Here is an 18,409-nt window from a genome sequence, read left to right on the forward strand (position 1 = left end):
ATTATTGTAAACACTGTCTTCAGATTTGTTTTATAGGTGATTTTAATGACGATGAACTAAAAGAAAACATGTTGAGAACTTTGAAACATGATATTTTATTTGAGGGTATAAATACAGGTAAACTGAATCCAGAATATATAATTTCACCATTTTGTTGTTTTAAAAAATGTAGTAATCCTGGTCTTAATATTCTTAAATGGCTAGAAGGTGAGAAAAATGTTATACGTGGCTGCCGTTCAAATGTTTACAACTGTCCGTGGAACATTTCTAGTGGCACAGGCTTAAAAAATTTTGAAGCGTCTTCAACGTTAGACATTTTTAAAATTAGCACAGTGAGAACAATATTTACTGAAGAAGAATATGAGTATAAAACTCCTAATGATAATATGACTATCTGGTAGCATATGACCGATGTCATTTGAATCGTTTAAAAGTTTTTCTGTTCTTTTTAATAATAGTGAAAAAAACAATAAGACTTTAATGACTTTTAATAACGTTTTTATCATACTTATTTAAACACAATTATTTGGTTATGATTTAATAGCTGGAACTTATTTAAAATTTTTGTACTATTTCTGGCTATCAATGTATTATAAAAGTACTGTGCTGAAGAAATGATTTTGTAATGGTGTAAAAAGATTAATTTACTTTGTAATTTAATTCATATATGTATATATGATTAATATAATGAAAAATAATTAAAAGCAAAATCATTTATAAAAATAAAAATTAGATTATAGTTTTAATTTCATTATTTAAATTTCAATTAAAATATTGAGAAAATTCATTATACTAAAATAGTTTTGGAAAATAAATTAATAATTTTTTTTATTTTGTAATCTTCAGCTGATAGACATAATTGAAAGAGTTTTGTATGTATATGTGTGCATGTCTTGGTCATGTATTTGAAGAGTTTTGTATGCTTTCAAAATTGTAGAAAATTACAAAACTTGATCACTTTTTAGAAATGACTTTTCAATTTGCAAATGAAGAATAATTTTTTTTTTCTTTATGGATATTATGATGGAAATATGCTAGCTCCAGATTGTAAATATCAAGAAAGATTCTCAAAAAGAAGAATTTCAAATCTAAAAACCCTTTCCCTCAATATTTCAATGTTTATGCACAAATGGTTCATTGAAGTCTCCATTTTACATCAGGTTCATATTCTGTTATCATATTTTTTCTTATATATTATCATATTATTTTATATTATATTATTTTCTTATATATGTTATCATATTTTTAACATATCCCAGAGCTCAGTTCTAGAATTTCAAATTACATCGGTTTGTCATGTAGCATGTTATGGCAAATACAATGTAAAGAAAACTTCTTTCCATAAAAATTGTGAGAGGTTCAATATTTATTATCTGGAGACTTTCCAGTGCGTCTAAATCTGTCGTTAAATTTAATACAACTGTAACAAAGTAAGTTATATTTTATTTACTGATAAGGCAGTTTTTTTTCAAGTGGTTGAGTTTGTAATTTGAAAAATCCACATGGCACAATAGAAGTTTCCAACACAGGCTTTATGTGTTGGAAAATTAATGTGTTGACAAGCAGGTCAATCCATTTGAAGTGTCTGAAAAAACATAAGCTGGTTGCTTGACCAATTCAAAAAAAATTAGAACTTATCCACTTGTTTCCAACTTGTTTCAGACCTTAAATATTGTTTTTTAATTTTTTATTTAAGCAGTTTACCTGCGGTGGCCATTTTTGTTACAGTGTGCACAACCTATTTTTGTGATTTTAAGGGTTATGGAAAAAATCATAACTAAAAGCTTTGGTCCTGGAAGGATGAAACAAAAAGCAATTTAATCATATTTTCTAAAGGTATAATATTGGTCCAGCGGTTTATTTACCTATCCTCTCTTCTTTCTACGAGAAAATTACCAATAAAGTTGAACGTGAAAAATGGTGAAATCACTTTTGATAATTTTTTCAAGAGACTGGGATGGCATACAAACATGAATTATTTTTTTATATGTAGGTATATGTTAGTAGTTTTACCATAAATAATATTAATTGTGATATACTTACCCCTAAATTTTTATGAATTTTTGAAAACTAATTTTTTTTTTAAATTTCAGATTTTGGCTTCCAATAACTGTGATGGGGCTGGTGATAAATTCCCAAATTTGCACAACATACAGTGTTTTTGTAGATGTTTATGGCAAATAAAAAATTTCTTGTTATTTTACTAATGAAATAGTTATAACTCAAAATCATGAAAAACCTGTTAAAAGAGGTACCATTTTCACTCACTAAATAAGTCCTCCAAGGAGGTTTCTTGTCTTCTTTGCACTTTAAATTTTTTATATTTAGCCCCTATGTTGTTGAAGTTGATGTTATCAAATTTTTAAAATAGTTTTTTATTTTAAATTATTAATGATAGGTTGAAATTTAATGATTTTGATTCAAAAATGTGTGTAAAACTTACCCAAACTGACACTTAAATGAGATAGCCTACATCTTTTTTCAAGAATTTATTTTTACATTGGTTTATTTTTGTTAACACTATCAATGAAAAAATAAATTGTAGCAAAATTTAATTATTCTTCAATGAAACAGCCATTTTTGTAGCAATGAAAGTTTATTATTTAGTTTGGTTAACCAACAGCTGTGATATCTCTTCTGGTAATTCTCTTGAAATTGTGTGAGAACGACCCATCACTGTAGTTAGTTCAAGTTATGTTAACTTTCTCAGGACTTTGCAGATTGTTACCCACATTTTGTCTTGTTGAGACTTTTGAAATGATATATGTGGTCCAGGTGGGTGGAAAAAATGGACCTGCACATTGTCATTTTCGAGGCTAATATCTACCACTTCTCCCATCCACCACTTGTCATACACACATGCAATAGTCTTTTTACTTAAGTGAAAGTGGTACAATACTTGACACAGAATGGTCTTCGTAGTCCTTGGGGTCTGAAGTAAAGTAACATCTTACAATGCCTTCTGACATAGGAACATGCTTGTGGTAGCTTCTAATACCAACAACGATTTCACAGCAGTCAAAACAGTTTTTTTAAGGTTTCTGAAATCTTTGCTATCTCATTTAATTTAATCAAAAACTACTATTATTTTTCAGCTTGTGATTAAAAAATGAATACATTTCATCAGTGTATAGTATCTGAGTGTTTAATGGCCTTTGCAGGCTTGCCTTTGCCTCCACTCGTTTTGTTGTTACTCCCACACCATCACAGGTGTTTTTCCCATGGGGATGATCCAAAGAAGTGCTGTTTGGCTTCAAGGTCGAAGTCTTTTTTGTGACCAAAAATTAGTAAAATTCTTTGAAAGCAATAAATATTGCTGCTGTATCATGCTTCATATGATAAATTAAAATACAGAAACTTTTGTAATACATCATATTCCTTGAAAAAGAAGACAAAAGGGTGAACTGTGGCTTGGCTGTTGACCCAATGAAAGCTTTGTATCTCATCTTAACAAGAAATGAAATGTTTTCTGCAAAGTCTGCCAACACAACATTCTTCTTCACCTATTTCTGATTTTTTCTTCTTGAAAGACTGAAATTGAGATTTTGACATGAAATGGTGAGTTTTCAGCTTTTCTAATTTTTCCACTAATTATTTGAAAAACTCATCTTTGGTCTGAACTACAGTAATCATCTCTGCCCTATCAGTTGTTACCCACTGTTCATACTCTTTGGAAAAGTTGAGCATCTCAAACACTGCCTGCTTACCTGGACATTTGGTGCACACATTCATCATACAGCTGTAGTTATCCTTGTTACAAACAAAGATGTCTACCAAGTCCTTATATCAACATTAAGTTTGGGACCATCAATCATGAGTTTGATGTTCTGGTGGTGGGGGCAGACATAAACTGTATGAGTCCCAGGAGCAACAGCCAATAAACACCATTTTGGACGGAGTTTGCAGAACTTTGATCTTCCATTTTTTTCCTCAGGGTTTTCACTTTTAAAGAAGTTATACAATTCATTTAAATTAATCAGAACAAGCTTTTGCTTATGCACTTTGACACCATCAACATACGTGCTAACACAATCCTTTTTACCAAGACACAGCCTGCTATTGTTGTCATCTTCATAAAATATCACAACTTTTTTAATTGTGTCATTACTAATTCATGTTTTATATCTCTTATCTAACTCTGGTAGAGTGCCTTGCTCATTAACGAATTCTGTAGTAAGTCTAATCAAATGCTCAAACACATTGAACTCTGATATTATTTTAGATCTGGTCCAAGATTGGGGAAGTAAACTGATAATTTTAACCTTATCTTCTTCAGAAGCAAGAAGACGTTTTTCTTTTAGTTTTAAAATAAGATCATCAAATCCATGTGAAGAAGATTGATTTTGATTTTCAGAATTGTTTGAGTCGAAACGCGATGTTGATTTTAAATTTTAATGCTGAAGGCCTTTGATTTGTGGTTAATTTTTTCAATTTTTATGGAGGTGATGAACCCAAAAATGGTACAAGCAGCATCACAATTGTTCAGTATTGTGATGTGAGGCAATGTATTACTCTTGGTCCTCACATTCATACAGTTCTTTGTTCTGCTGAGAAATAATACTTTTGAAACAGTTAACACAGAGACGTTCCAGGAAGTAAATTTAAATTTGGAAAGATTTGTTCTTTAAGAGCTTGCTGTAATTTTATTTGTGAGTTTTTCTTAAGAGTTCTCAAAGTGTCACAACAGAACTGTCCATAAAGGTGACTGAATTTTTACGAACCCTTTTTTCATGGTATTTACAGACACTAGTGACGTCTGAGTTAACACGTAAATAAATAAGTTGTTTTCAAAACTAAATTCGAAAATTTTAATGAGTTCTTTTGGCACTGTACCATATACTGTTTTATAACATTATTCATTCACATAAATTCCTATGGAACATTGTTCTTCCATTGTTTTATGTGAAATTACTTGAAAATAATGTAAAAATTTAACTGATTTTAAAATTTGCAAATATAATGTTAAGTAAAACTTATTTATTTAATAAGCACTTTACAGGATGAAATTTGAGACACTCGCTAAAGATGTGAACAGGTCACTGACAAATGTCAGACTGACCAGTCTGAAACTGTGAAGCGAAATGATGCAATAAACATAAATGAGCATGTTGCAATATGAATTTTCTTGATGATTAGAAATGACTTCAAGCAACTGTTATAACTTGAACACTGGAATTGAATGGTTCAAACAAGTCTATTTCAATTATAAAAATATTAAAGTGCCAAGAAAACAAAAAACCCCCTTGGAGCACTTATTTAGTGAGTCAAAATAGTATCACTTATCAGGTTTTTCATGATTTTTGAGATTATAACTATTTTGTTAGTAAAATAAACAAGAAACTTTTTTATTTGCCATAGACATCTACAGAAACACTGTATGTTGTGCAAATTTAAGGATTTTTATTACCAGCCCCATCAGAGTTATTGGAAGCCAAAATCTGGATTTAAAAAAAAAAATTACTTTTCAAAAATTCATAAAAATTTAGGGCTAAGTATACCATTAATATTATTTATGGTAAAACTACTAACATATACATTCATATAAAAAAAATTCAAACTGTGTATGTCATCCCTGCCTCTTGAAAAAAATTACCAAAGGAAAAATTTCACAGTTTTTCATGTTCAAATTCATTGCTAATTTTCTTATAGAAAGAAGAGAGATAGGCAAATAGACCACTGGACCAATTTTTTACCTTGAGAAAATATGATTAAATTCTATTTGTTTCATCCTTACAGACCAATAATGTTTCAGTTATGATTTTTTCTGTAAACCTTTACAATCACAAAAATAGGTGTGCGCACTGTAATAAAAATGGCCGCCACAGGTAAATAGTTCAAATAAAAAAGAAAAGAAAAATAGTTTTAAGGTCCTGCAACATGTAGGAAACAAGTGGGTAAGTTTCAATTGTAACCACCCTTGGGTCACTTCAAATGTATTGACCCAAGCACATTATTGGACCATTTATTCTGAAGATGGCTTTATGGAAAATGTATGTGTCCTTAAACTGCTTAAACAATAATATGCCAACTTTGAGATGACTTTCCTCTACTAATGAGGCAGTAAATGATTTTTCATTTTAACAGAGCTCCTCAATTTTGTCTAGTTAGGAATTATATGAATATAAATAGGACTTCAGTGGACGGACTGAAGAGGAATCACATCGGGAGCACGGGTTTTAAAAGCCTAGCCTCCTGCGGTCTGACCCAGAAATGGGTGTGAGAACGCTGGACTCAAACGGATACGGAACGCTATACAAAATCCGTACATAAAACTAAAAGAAACCATTAAAATCATACCCGACATTAAAATAAACCCATAAACACGCTCGAATAATAGATAGATACAGCAGCAAGGGACACTGTCTAGGCTCTACGTTTTCGAAGGGAGAAATGAAACTCCCGCCACTTTTGCGTTCCGTTCCGAATATAAAGATTTATGAACAACTGATTTGGGTGAGGTCAATCGGTTAATTGATGTCATAAATATTCAAACAAAAAATAAGTAAAAAAAAGAATAATGAAAGAAAAGAATTTTAAATAAAGTAGAGAATATTGTCTAAAGAGTGGAAGCCATTTTAGATAATTATTTTGAGAATATTGTGAGCTGGTGAATTTCATCGGATACTTTCTAACATATGGAACCCTTTGCCCCTGAATGTAAAAATGCGACTTGTCGGAAAACATAAACATTCTTCCAGCCTTCTTTGGTCCAGTTAGCATGTGCTTTGGCCCACAAGAGCCTTTTTTCACATTGCTGATGTTAAAAGCTTTTTAGCTGGTTGAAAAGCTTTTCGTCCAGCTGCAAGAAGTTTGTATCTAATAGTGTTATGTGTAAATCTGTTCCACTGACTGCTAATTCTTGATTTAAGCCCAGAGCAAATAATTTTAGATCAAGTTTACTATTTCTCACTAATAATTGATCCTGTGTTCAAGTAATTTTTCTTTTAGGACCACATTTAACTTTTCTTTGAGGTGAAAAGGAACCAGTTTATTTAAATTGTTTTAAACAGTCCAAAACTACACTTATTTTTGTCATACAGGTATGCTCAGAAAAAGAAACAATTTTCAAACACTTTCTTGAAGTTATCTCCATTATTATATATTGGAAGAGTTACAGAACAGACAATACAAAAATATGATTTTGTAATAAAAAATGAAATTAACTTTTACAAAACACTATTTTTTAACATGAAAATTGTTAAATAACTAAGAAAGAAAAACCTCAAATTCAGAGACAACTTAAAGAATGGGTATGGTCCAAGCAGTGTAGTCGCAATATAGAAACAAACAAAACATTCCCTATATTTGGATTAATTTGCATACTACTATATATTTAATATAATATATATATAAAACCGTTTTATATAAGAACTAGCCAGTCAGGGCTCGCTTCGCTCACGCTCACCCTTTCCATCAATCCATCTGTGTCCAGAATTAACTATTCTGGACCCCTGCTTTGTTCGTTATCCTCATGGTTGTGAGAATAATACTGATAAATTGCAATTAAAATATGCAGACTTTACAAATGCATGAAAAAGAAACTAGATTACAAAAGACAATAGTAACTACAATAACCAAAGTACATAGACTTTTGATGAGGAAAACATAATTTCACCCCCAAAGGGCTAGAGCCTCGAGGTATGGCTTAAAACCTTCCTTGGGATAACACAAATGTATTGTAAAAATTTTAAAGCAAAAGACAAACTTTCACATTTATATATTATTATATATACACCAATTAATTACCTTCAACACATTAAAATACACAAAAAAAATGTAAAATATACAAAATGTAACACATTAAATAACCTGTTATGTTTACAACTTATTATTTCATATAATTTACTATTTATTATTTTTTTTTTATATTGTATTACTTATTTTTTAGCCCTTCAGATACTAAAATCACAGGATGTTTTTTTCAGCAGATTAAAATTATGTCATTAATCTATGAAATAAAATTAATAATTAAAAAAGTATTAAACTAAAAGAAACTAATTACTAATCCTTATTTATTTAATATTTTTTTAAATAATAAATTTTACTTGGTATCATTTGGTACAGTAGTAATAAGTCTATAATAAATCCTGTCAGCAAGAAGTGAAACTGTATCAAACTTTGTTTTATTTCAAATGATGTATGGGAACTAGTTTATTCGATTTGGGATCATCCATTACTGTTTGGTCCTTGCATTACACCACACTCTTTGATTTCCAGAGTGCCTACTAATTGAATGTAAAACCATTTGAACATGTGGGATATTGTTTATTGTCTTACTCTGAAAACATTTAGTTATTTTTTAACATGTTCGTCTTAATACTGTTTACAGTATTTTTCTGCATTTCCCTCTAAAATGTTACATTAGAGTCAAAGAGATGTGTAAACTAGATTTTTGGAAAAATAATTTTTTGTAAGTCATTTCTTTTAATTGAAAATACACCTTACACTCCGATAATCTTATGTTAGCAACATTATGTAAGTAATAATTCTAAAAATGTTTAGAATTTATTCTTTAATACAGTAAATTTTTTCCTCAAGGAAAAGAATATCGTACTAAAAAAAATATGAGGACTAATTTTTTATAACTCTATTTATGTGAACTTAATTGTGAATATTACTGGTATTTTTGAATGTTGTGTGTACATTAAGATACTCTTGCTCAATTACTATAAAAAATTTGTACTCGTTTTCAATGTTTATATATAACATTACTAAGTTAGTAATTTGAATTTAAATTTAAATTAGTAATTTGAATTAGTTTTACTATTTTGAAGTTGAATTCATATTTGTGTGAAGTCTCACAGTAAAAGTAAAAAATTGTAAAAAAACATTGTAAAAAAATAACTTATATTAAAATGTAAAGTTTACATTATATTCAATTCAATTCAGTTTATCCAGGCACTCAAATGTAACATGATACACCTCTGCAGCAGACCTGGATATAAAATTTACAAAACGTACAAGAACAGTACAAAAAGAATACATAAGCGTAAAATAAAAATCTATTTTTTTAATTACTTTTATTTTTCATTATTTACTTAAAATGCATCTTTTCTTATTTATGAGTTTAAAACTCAATTTTTTATTTTATTCTTCAGTAATGTGGATTTAACTGATTACGATTTATACCTACTGGGCAGTCTATTGAAATGTAATGTAGCAACATATTCATGATTTTTTTCCTCCATTGTGCAATCTAATATTTGGCAGGTTCAGAGATTTCTACTAGTGCTATTTCATGTCAGAAATTTATTTTTTAGTTTTTCAAAAGCTTAATGCAGTTACAATATTGGTTTGTTTTATTGACAGTGATTCTTTAATAGTATTTCTTTCATTATTTGTTATTTGTTCAAAATTCTGTTTTGAAATTTTGATAGCGAGTTTGTTATAAAAGGAGAGCAGATCTAGAATAGTTTGCTTTAAACACTGTATTTTCAATATTTATTGTAAATTGTTTTTCAATTAACCATTCCTTTACAAGACAACACACTTATTCATTTTCCTAAAAGTCTCTTGTCAGGTTTTTTCTGAGCTTAATGCTAGTGTATCATCAGCATAAGCAAAAATGAATCCTTCTGGTAGAATTTTGAAGATATCATTCTTTTATATTAGAAACAGAAGTGGGCCTATTATTGTGCTTGTGGAACACCTATGTTTACATAGTTATTCTATATCCTCACATTCCTTATTTGTATATTTCTTTAGTAGAATTTTATGACTGACCATATCAAAGGCTTTGGTAAGATCAATGAAAGTAGAAATAATTGGATTACTAAACTGTTATAGATTTTTTTTGTTAAATTTGCCAATTAAATTAAGCTTCGTTAGTACCTATACCTTTTTTGAAACTACTGGCTTAACAATACTACATTATGTTTAACAAAGTACTGTGGTTTATGATAAAAAATACTTTTTCAAACACTTTAGCCAAATGTGGAAACAGTGCAATAGGACAATAATTTAAGACATCACTTTATTTCCTGATTTGAAGATGGGAATTACTTCCATTGTTTTGAATTACATAGCATTGATGATGCAAAGATTTATTATATGTGATATTGGTTTGACATATAAAAATATTTATTTTTTCTTCAACAGTCTCTTTTTTACGATGTTGTATATTTCATTTCCATCCGTTGTATTTAAAAAGATTGAGTCTTCAGACTGTTCTAATATTATAAATATATTGCTGTTTATATGATTTTGGTTACTTTTCTGCTAGCTTTACTCTGATTTCACTAAAGAATTTATTAAAGTAATTTGCAATTTCCTCCTCAGATTCAGTAGTACTGCTGTCAATCACTATATTTTTTATTAAATTTTCATTCTATTTTTTCTGTTACCCTGCTGACTGGAAACTAGGTTTTGATCATTCAACTCTTTGTGGCTTTTTTCATCTTATTACTGAGGTTGGACCTGCGTCAAATACATTGCACAACTCAGTGGTGCCTTGCCTCAAACCTTTCGGGACCCCGATGGGTCTAAGTCGTGCCCCATGGGGGTAGCTCACCTGGCAGGTTGGGACTCGGTCTTTTCTTTACCTCAAACCAGGTCCCACCCATGAGGGAGAGACCCAGCCAAGACTATGGTCTTTTATTTACCCACTAACACGAGGGAGAGACCCAGCCAAGACTATGGTCTTTTATTTACCCACTAACACGAGGGGTCGCCAGTCAGTTACCAAGGGTGGCTCACCTCATTGAACCACCCTCTCATGAGCAGGTCTGTCCTTGGAAATCCCTTACTGCAGATCACTCACCATTCCATTCCCTAGCTTCCTTTACTTTGGTACCTAGTATTTTTGTGACTATTGTTGCAGCCTGGTCCCATTCACGTCTACCTTTCATCATAATGGAACAGTTTCTTCTGGTGTTATATTAGGAAGTCCCGTTCTTTGCCAAATCTCATCCAATCTGTTAAAAATTTAGATTGTATGTTCGGCCATATCATTTACATCACAATACCTACATGTCGGCGTAGCTCGCTTGCCAAACCAGTGCAGGTATGCCTCAAAATCACCGTGTCTGGTAAGCAGTTGGGAGAGATGAAAGCCCACCTCATCAAAACTCCTCTGCACCCATCTGTTGACCCATGGGATCAGTCTCCTGGTCCAGTTTCCAGTGCTTGAATGCATCTCAAGCAAACTGCCACTGTGCTAGCATGGTTCTACGAACCTCAGCCCTTGGAATACCACTATATATCCTTTATAACATTACTACCCTTAACTTAACTGGAGGGACATCGTATATAACCTCCAAAGCGTTCTGCACTACAGTCCTGTAGGCAGAGACATTATTCATTGCCACTCTTCGTTGCAGTGCCGCTACTCTGTCTACATTTTTTCTTATTAAAAGTATCTGCCTGTGCTGGCACAGCATAATATAACATCTATTATAATAGATGTCGTCCAGTTAATATGAGCCTCTTTGTGATTGATTACTCATCAATCTTCGTAGATTGTTGAGTGCCACTTCAACACGCTCAATTACAGAATGTAGATGTTCGTTGAATAATCTGTTACTTTGCAACCCACACCCCGGTACTTCACACACATAGATGCGGGTATGATAGTCTCTGATGTGGACTCAGATGTCCCCGATTCTTCTATCAAAAAAGTAACTGCAGAGGTCTTATTTGGTGCAAGAGAGAGACCCTCTCTCCCCAAACCAGTCCATTATTTTACCAATGGCAACAGCTGCAGAGTCTTCAATATAGTATACCAAGTCGTTGGCATACGCTGTGAGTTCTACAACCCTATCATATATCAGTCGCAGGAGTGGACCAAGAACTGACCCTGCAGAACTCCACCAAATATGTTTACCTTGATGCCATCATCCTCGGTGCTCACGCTGGTCTTCCTATCGTGTAAGTAATTATTCACCACTCACTTCAGATAGTCACTGACTTGTCTAGCAGCAAGTATCATTTATAATTTGCCAGGGCAGACTTCCGAATGCGTTCCTGACGTCTAAGAGGATTAGTAATGAATCTTCCTTCGACGCCAGGAACCATCAGCCCTTTCACTAGCCCAGTTGATCACGTAATTCAGTAGACCTCCACTGTAGACCTCCCCCGAACGAACCCACATTGCCTGGGGGAGAGCCCGTCGCTTGCCTCAACTTCAATCCATAGCGGATCGACCAGCATTCAGTCGTATAACTTTCCAACCGTATTAATCAATGATATAGGTCTGTAAACTGCAACGTCTTGCTGGACTTCTGTCTTTTTGGAATGAACACAGTTCGTGATTCCTTCCAACAATTTGAAAATCGTGCACCCTCGAAAGCATGATTGATTGAGTGCGTCTAACACTAACCACGGATGCCTCTTTACTAATGTCTTAACAATAACGCCAAGAACTAAGTCCGATCCTGGACTCTTGTTCGGATGTATTTTCTCGACGGCACTGTCCAATTAATATATCGAAAATCTAGTATTTTGTACAGCCTGCATCTTGCGCCAATCAGCTTCTGTCACCAGAAATAATTCTGATACAACTTGTAACGAGTGTTCACCAGAAAGAGGAAAGAACCGATCGTCCGAACCGATCCATTACTAATTTGTACGCACCTCCCCACAGGTCAGCGTCCAGGTCTGCAACCAATAGGTCCCATGCCCTACTAACCTTAGATGCCTTGATTTCAGCCGCAAGTGCATTCCTGTATTTTTCCTGTAGTCGGTAATTAATCATACCATTTCGCATAGAGTCTCTGCATCCTTCTTCTTTCTGCTAATGTGGCAGTCCTTTTGTCGGCTATTAGAGCAATCATCAATGCACACGCTGCTTGCCAGGTCCGTCTCTCGACTCATCTCTTCTGCATACTTCGGCTAAGGCTACAGATAACCCTTCAGCGGTGATAGGGTTGTCCCTACCAAACAAGTTTGCGATCCTATCAGCAACTTCTTTAGCCTGTTGCTCGCCCGGCTTTCAACGAGGTATGCGTGTATATTCCAATCTACCTTGAACGTAATGGCCCGGTAATCGGTGGCCAACTCCTACCACCGTACCATCCAGTCGTTAATCATGGCTGCTATTCTCGCTGAAACTGTAGTCACATCGATCACCGAGCCCCTTCTTCTGGCAATATAGGTAGGTTCAAAACATATGTTGATTGCCACAAGATCAACCGAAGCAAACATAATGTAACCACTGGCAATTGACAGTGTGCCACCTAACTCGTAACTTTCAGAGTTATTATCTCCTGTGAGGATAATAGCCTTCCTACAACTTCTTATATAACCTTCAAGATCTGCAAATGCCCAAAATCTTTCCATCTCAGAATTGGGTGAAATGTAGCCCGATAGTACATGGTCTGTAAGTTCAACTGCGACGTATCCATAACTTCTAATTATTCGAGGCTGTACATAACGACCAGAGATGTTCAAGATAGCCGCATTAGCACTGCGGTCTATCTCTCATGCACGAGCAGCCACCCTCCTTATGTTTGGCTCTGCGACGGTCAAAAATCAATGTCCTCATCTTGGGCCATCTGTCAGATGAAGTCATGCGCCGCAGCACATCGGTTTGCGTTTATTTGCATATTCTTCATGCCCAAGTCTGATTACAGGCCTTACTGTCCATCCGAAGGGCAACTGTTCCGCATTTTGCGCACTTGGTAGGTTCAGTGCAGTTTCTTTTTATATGACCCAGGCCGCCACAGTTGTAGCACCTTCCCGTCCTATCGGGTCCGTTGCATTGAGAGGTGTGGCCTCTCTCTCAACATCTAAAGCAATGGGTGTCAGACCTGATCTGTACCCTGCAAAGAACCCAACCAACTCGTATTCTAACTTCTATAAGCTTCATAGCTGCCCTATAGGTAATTTGGTTAGCTGGCATCTCTCCCGCCACCACCCCATTCGGTCGCCCTAGAGCATAGACCAAATGTTCCGTGCCAAAAAACCACTACTGTGCCTCAAAACAGATTTGCGACCTCGTTATTCCTAATGCTCCTAGTGAGCTCCTATCTTGCGTGAGCGGTTAAGCTGGGTGCCGTATAGCACCCGCTTACGTGTCCCTACCGTTCACTTGTCAAATTAAAACTAGATCGGGGAGGCGCACCCCTTGTTACAAATTAAAACTAAAAAGGTTACAAGTTAAAAAGACGGCAATTTAAGCCGCCACGCCTCGGTCGCTGTCAGCCAGCTAGTGCCTGTCCACCATTTAAAGCGCTTGGAGCTTTTACTGGCTGGTAGCCAGCCATTATTTCGGATAAGGACTTCCCACAGCTCCGCTAAAGGAATCAATAAATCCCATTTAAATTTAAAATCTAACGATGACGGTTGAACATCGCAACCTCATCGAGGAACCCCCACACGGTCCGACAATGCGGCTCTCGCCACATCGACTCGCCGTTTATGAGCGGCCAGTTTTCCCCCTGACCACTAAGTTCCAGGGTGGCCCGGTCTCTGCCCCATCCCCCCCCCCCCCCAAAGCAGGGCAGTCGAACATAAGATGTTCGTTCGACTGGACCTCCCCGCAGACACACAACTCATCAGCCGCTAGGCGAAACCTAAACAGATATTGCATCAAAATCACATGGTTGGTGAGCACTTGGGCACCCGACGCCCTTAAAAATGAATTCGAGGCATACCATCCCCCCAGATCCTGTATAAATCTATACAGTGATCTTCCCTTGCCCTATAGGTAGTAACAATGGAGAGTTTTGCGTACCTCCGTAGGCGGGGCATATGGAGGCAATTTTCAACTCATCGTCAACCACTTGGGCTACCGCATCCCGCACCACCGCCTCTGTTGTATCACGATCCAAGTCTTTCAGGTGAACCACCGTCTTACGACTACCTCGTGTTATTAGGTCTATCTGTAAATCGGCTGTTCTGTCCCTAAGAACTGTTTGCAACCATTCATCATTTATATGGCCCTTGACCCGAATATAATTCATCATTGCCACCCTTCCGAAATGCCAGTACCTCACCGGCTTCCTGTCTAGTGACCAACTGCTTTACTGTGCGTAGAAGATCAGCATATGATCTGCCCGCTGATTTCACCCTGCGTCCCTACTGTCACTGATGGCACTACCATCTTGATTTTACCAAGCATCGGCTTGGTAAATATCGGCGACAGTGAGTTCATCACTACCTTCCTGACGGCCACAAGAATGGCGCGCAACGCGTTCTCCTCACCCTCCGCCAGTCATAAGAAACCTTATATTTTCCCTGAATCGTCTTGTTCTCACTTCTACCCATAATAACTGACTATTTTTTTATTTGTCACCCTGCCTGACTTCTGGTACCTGTGCAGCCGTTCCACAGATCCCCGCTGACACGCTCTAAGTTTCGAAATAGGCAGACGTCGCCCTCAGCCAGTCTTGCATTGGCCACCAGCTGTACGTGTGTTAAGTTTGTTGGCCACTTCTTGGTTGCCAACCCAATCAGTTCATCGCCAGTCAATTTCTCTTCCAATATATTCTTCCTCCAGTAGGAGGCCGACGTTCTGAAAAAGAACGGGCTGAAGGCTCAGTTGCTGGCCGAGCGGCGGCCACAAATATTTGTATATGATCTGTCAAGGGCGACAGGGAGTAGAGCAGCCCGAATCCTCAAAGTCGTGTACGGTCAAAATCTGTTATTGGATATGGCCGTCGAAGATTTCCTTCGAGAAACCAAGGTGGTTCGGCAGCTGGGGAGGAAGGAAGTCCCAAAGAGTCACTGGGTGTTGGAAACCTCGCTAAAGATCCGGCAGGTCTTGGTGGCCGGTGGAAGTTTGTTTTTCGGGTGGACCTCATGTAGGGTCGTCGACAATATAGAGGTCGCTTGATGCTTTAAGTATCAGGCCTTTGGTCTCACCTCTCTCCGTTGCAGAGCGCAATCGGATTTGTGTGGTCACTATGCTCTTCCGGGGCACGGGGCAGCCAATTGCCCTGCCAATTCTGCGCTGCCTGTACCTTGGTGAAAGGCAGCGATGCTGGACACCGGGTTGGGGGTAGGCAGTGCAGAGCGTATGATATTGCTCGGGCGAGAGCTGTGAAAAATATAGTTTATAGCGACGCCTGCATTGGGGAAGTCTTTGAGGACGGACGCCACCATGTTGAACGCTTGCGCTTGGGCAGTTAAATCTGCATCATTCCCGGGCGGCCACCAGTGAAGCCATGAGGCTCCTTGAGGAGTACAACCTCGAGGTCCTCTTGGTCCAGGAGCCGTACACAGTCGCGGATAGGGTGGTCGGCGTCTGCGGGGTGGATGTTATTCATTCTCGTGGGGGACGGCCGCTCTCCGCGATCGTGGTTAGCTCAAATTCGTTGGGTGTCTTCTGGATTTCCCATTGGTCCGATGAGCAATTCACTGTTGTGCGAATCACGAGGGTACCTATCCGAGGCATACTCGAATCACGAGGGGTACCCTCGTGATTCGAGTATGCCTCGATGACGTACTGGTGTCGAGATACTTCCAACTTGGAAGGGGTATCGATGACTTGCTGACGAAGTTGGGCAGGATTCTGGACGGTCTCCCAGTGCTGGTTGCTGTGGACGCTAATGCCAAGTTTCCCACCTGGGATTCACTACTCGCTGATCCCAGAGGCGCTGGTCTCGAACAGCTCGTGGAAGCCAGAAACTTCTACTTGATTAATGAAACGGCTCGGGGAGAGCATCGATATGAGCTAATTTCTAAATCAAGGCCAGTATGGTTTCATGAAAGGGGTTGGCACCGAGGATTTCATCATAAATGCTCTTGCCGAAGTGGAAAGCGCTGACTGTATATTTGTTTTGGCAATTTTTATTGACATAGAGGCAGCATTTCCTTCCTTGTGTTGGAGTTCTGTCCTCTATGAGTTGGAACGCCGCAATGTTCCCGTAGCCCTATAAGCCGTAATACATGATTACTTGTCTAACCGCACGACTGTGTTTAGATACGCACTTGTTCAAAATTTAAGGAGTGCCCAGCGCAGAGCCTTAATTGTGTGCACTGGTGTTATTAAAACAACCTCCTACGAAGCTACAGTCGTATTGGAGAAGATTTTCCTAATCGATTTAGTGGTGAAAGTTCGAGCAGCCATGTGGAAGTTGCGAAGAGGCAGGGAGGCCGAGGTATTTGGGATGCGGTTTCGGGCCGGTCCTCTACCGGAGCGGAACGGTGATCTCTATGCACCGGTTCTAAATTTCGAACAGTTTCCCATCTCCCGCCTGCGTAGGAGACTTTACAGCCTCGCGATGGATGCATGGCAGCAAGAATGGGCACGCCATGACTAAGGGAAGGTGGTTTTATAGATTTATACAGAACTTGGCGGGGGGGGATAGTATGCCTCTCTACTGTCTTTAAGGGCAATGAGTGCCCAGGTGCTCTCCAACCACGCTAACTTGAACCAATATTTGTTTCAGTTCCTCCTGGTAGCAGATGAGCTGTTTGTCTGCGGGGAAGTCCAGTCGAACGAACACATGATGTTCGACTGCCCAGCTCTTGGGTGGGTCCAGAATTCAGGCCTGGAATTTACAGGTCAAGGGAAAAATTGGCCACTCATAAGCGGTGAGTCAATGTGGCGAGAGCCCCTCATTGTCGGACCGTGTGTATGTTCCTTGATGTCATTGCGTTGTTCAATCAGCATCTGTAACTTTTCGGGGAAAAATGACTCTTACCGTGCTGCTGTGAGAAGCTACTCGGGAGTGATGGCTGGCCACCAGCCAGTAAAGCTCCAAGTACTTTAATATGGTGGACAGGTACTTGCTGGCATTAAGCGACCTAGGGGTGGCAGCAAATTGGCTGTCTTGATGATATAAATTAATTTATTGAGTGTCATATATATTTTATTAGTTGACAGTGTGCCTAACACATATTTTTTTTTTTTTTAGTAATATATGACAAGTGAGCGGTGGGACACAAAGCGAGTGGTGTGTGACACCACGCTTAATTCGCTCACACAATTAGGTTAGCTCCAGGAGCTAGTTAGGACTGGTCGCTTAACTGTTTCGAGACTCAATAGCCGTTTGTGGCACAGACATTCGATCTTATGCTTTAGGGCGACCGAATGGGGTGATGGCAAGAGAAATGCCATGCAAACCATGCAATATATTCTTCATGTCGACCGCATGTGGTTCGTTTGGGTCGCTTGAGTGATTTGTTTTAATGGCACTGAAATGTCTAGCAACGCTTACAGACTGCTCAGAATTTCCTGTAATTCTTTCTTGTGGGTGTTGATGAAACTGCTCAACCGGCACCATGATTTTGCTTCAGAGTGAGTAATGCGAGACTCAGTCGATTTTTCAAATTTCCAGGCGGATTATTCTCCTCTTATGTCGTCCACTGCTTCACCCTCTTCTGTCCTTTATCCTGTTTGCTAGTTTTTTGCACATCTGAAGTTACAGGGGATGGTATTATTATTTTTTTTAACTTTTGTTGTTTGTAAAATTCTGTTTGTTTGATCCGTTAAACAATGATGGCATCTAAAAGTCTTAACACCACC

At 37.2% G+C, this 18,409-nt stretch overlaps 2 protein-coding genes across 10 annotated transcripts in view; one reads left to right on the plus strand and one right to left on the minus strand.

Annotated features, from left to right (window-relative positions):
- Window positions 1-18,409, plus strand: part of LOC142319439 (transmembrane protein 117-like) — a 215,734-nt gene that overhangs the window by 136,433 nt on the left and 60,892 nt on the right. The gene's annotated exons all lie outside the window — the stretch shown is intronic.
- Window positions 1-18,409, minus strand: part of LOC142319441 (uncharacterized) — a 36,385-nt gene that overhangs the window by 15,067 nt on the left and 2,909 nt on the right. The window lies entirely within an intron of this gene.

Source organism: Lycorma delicatula, chromosome 2 (genome assembly GCF_047948215.1).
Source record: "Lycorma delicatula isolate Av1 chromosome 2, ASM4794821v1, whole genome shotgun sequence".
NCBI classification, from domain to species: Eukaryota; Metazoa; Arthropoda; class Insecta; order Hemiptera; family Fulgoridae; genus Lycorma; species Lycorma delicatula.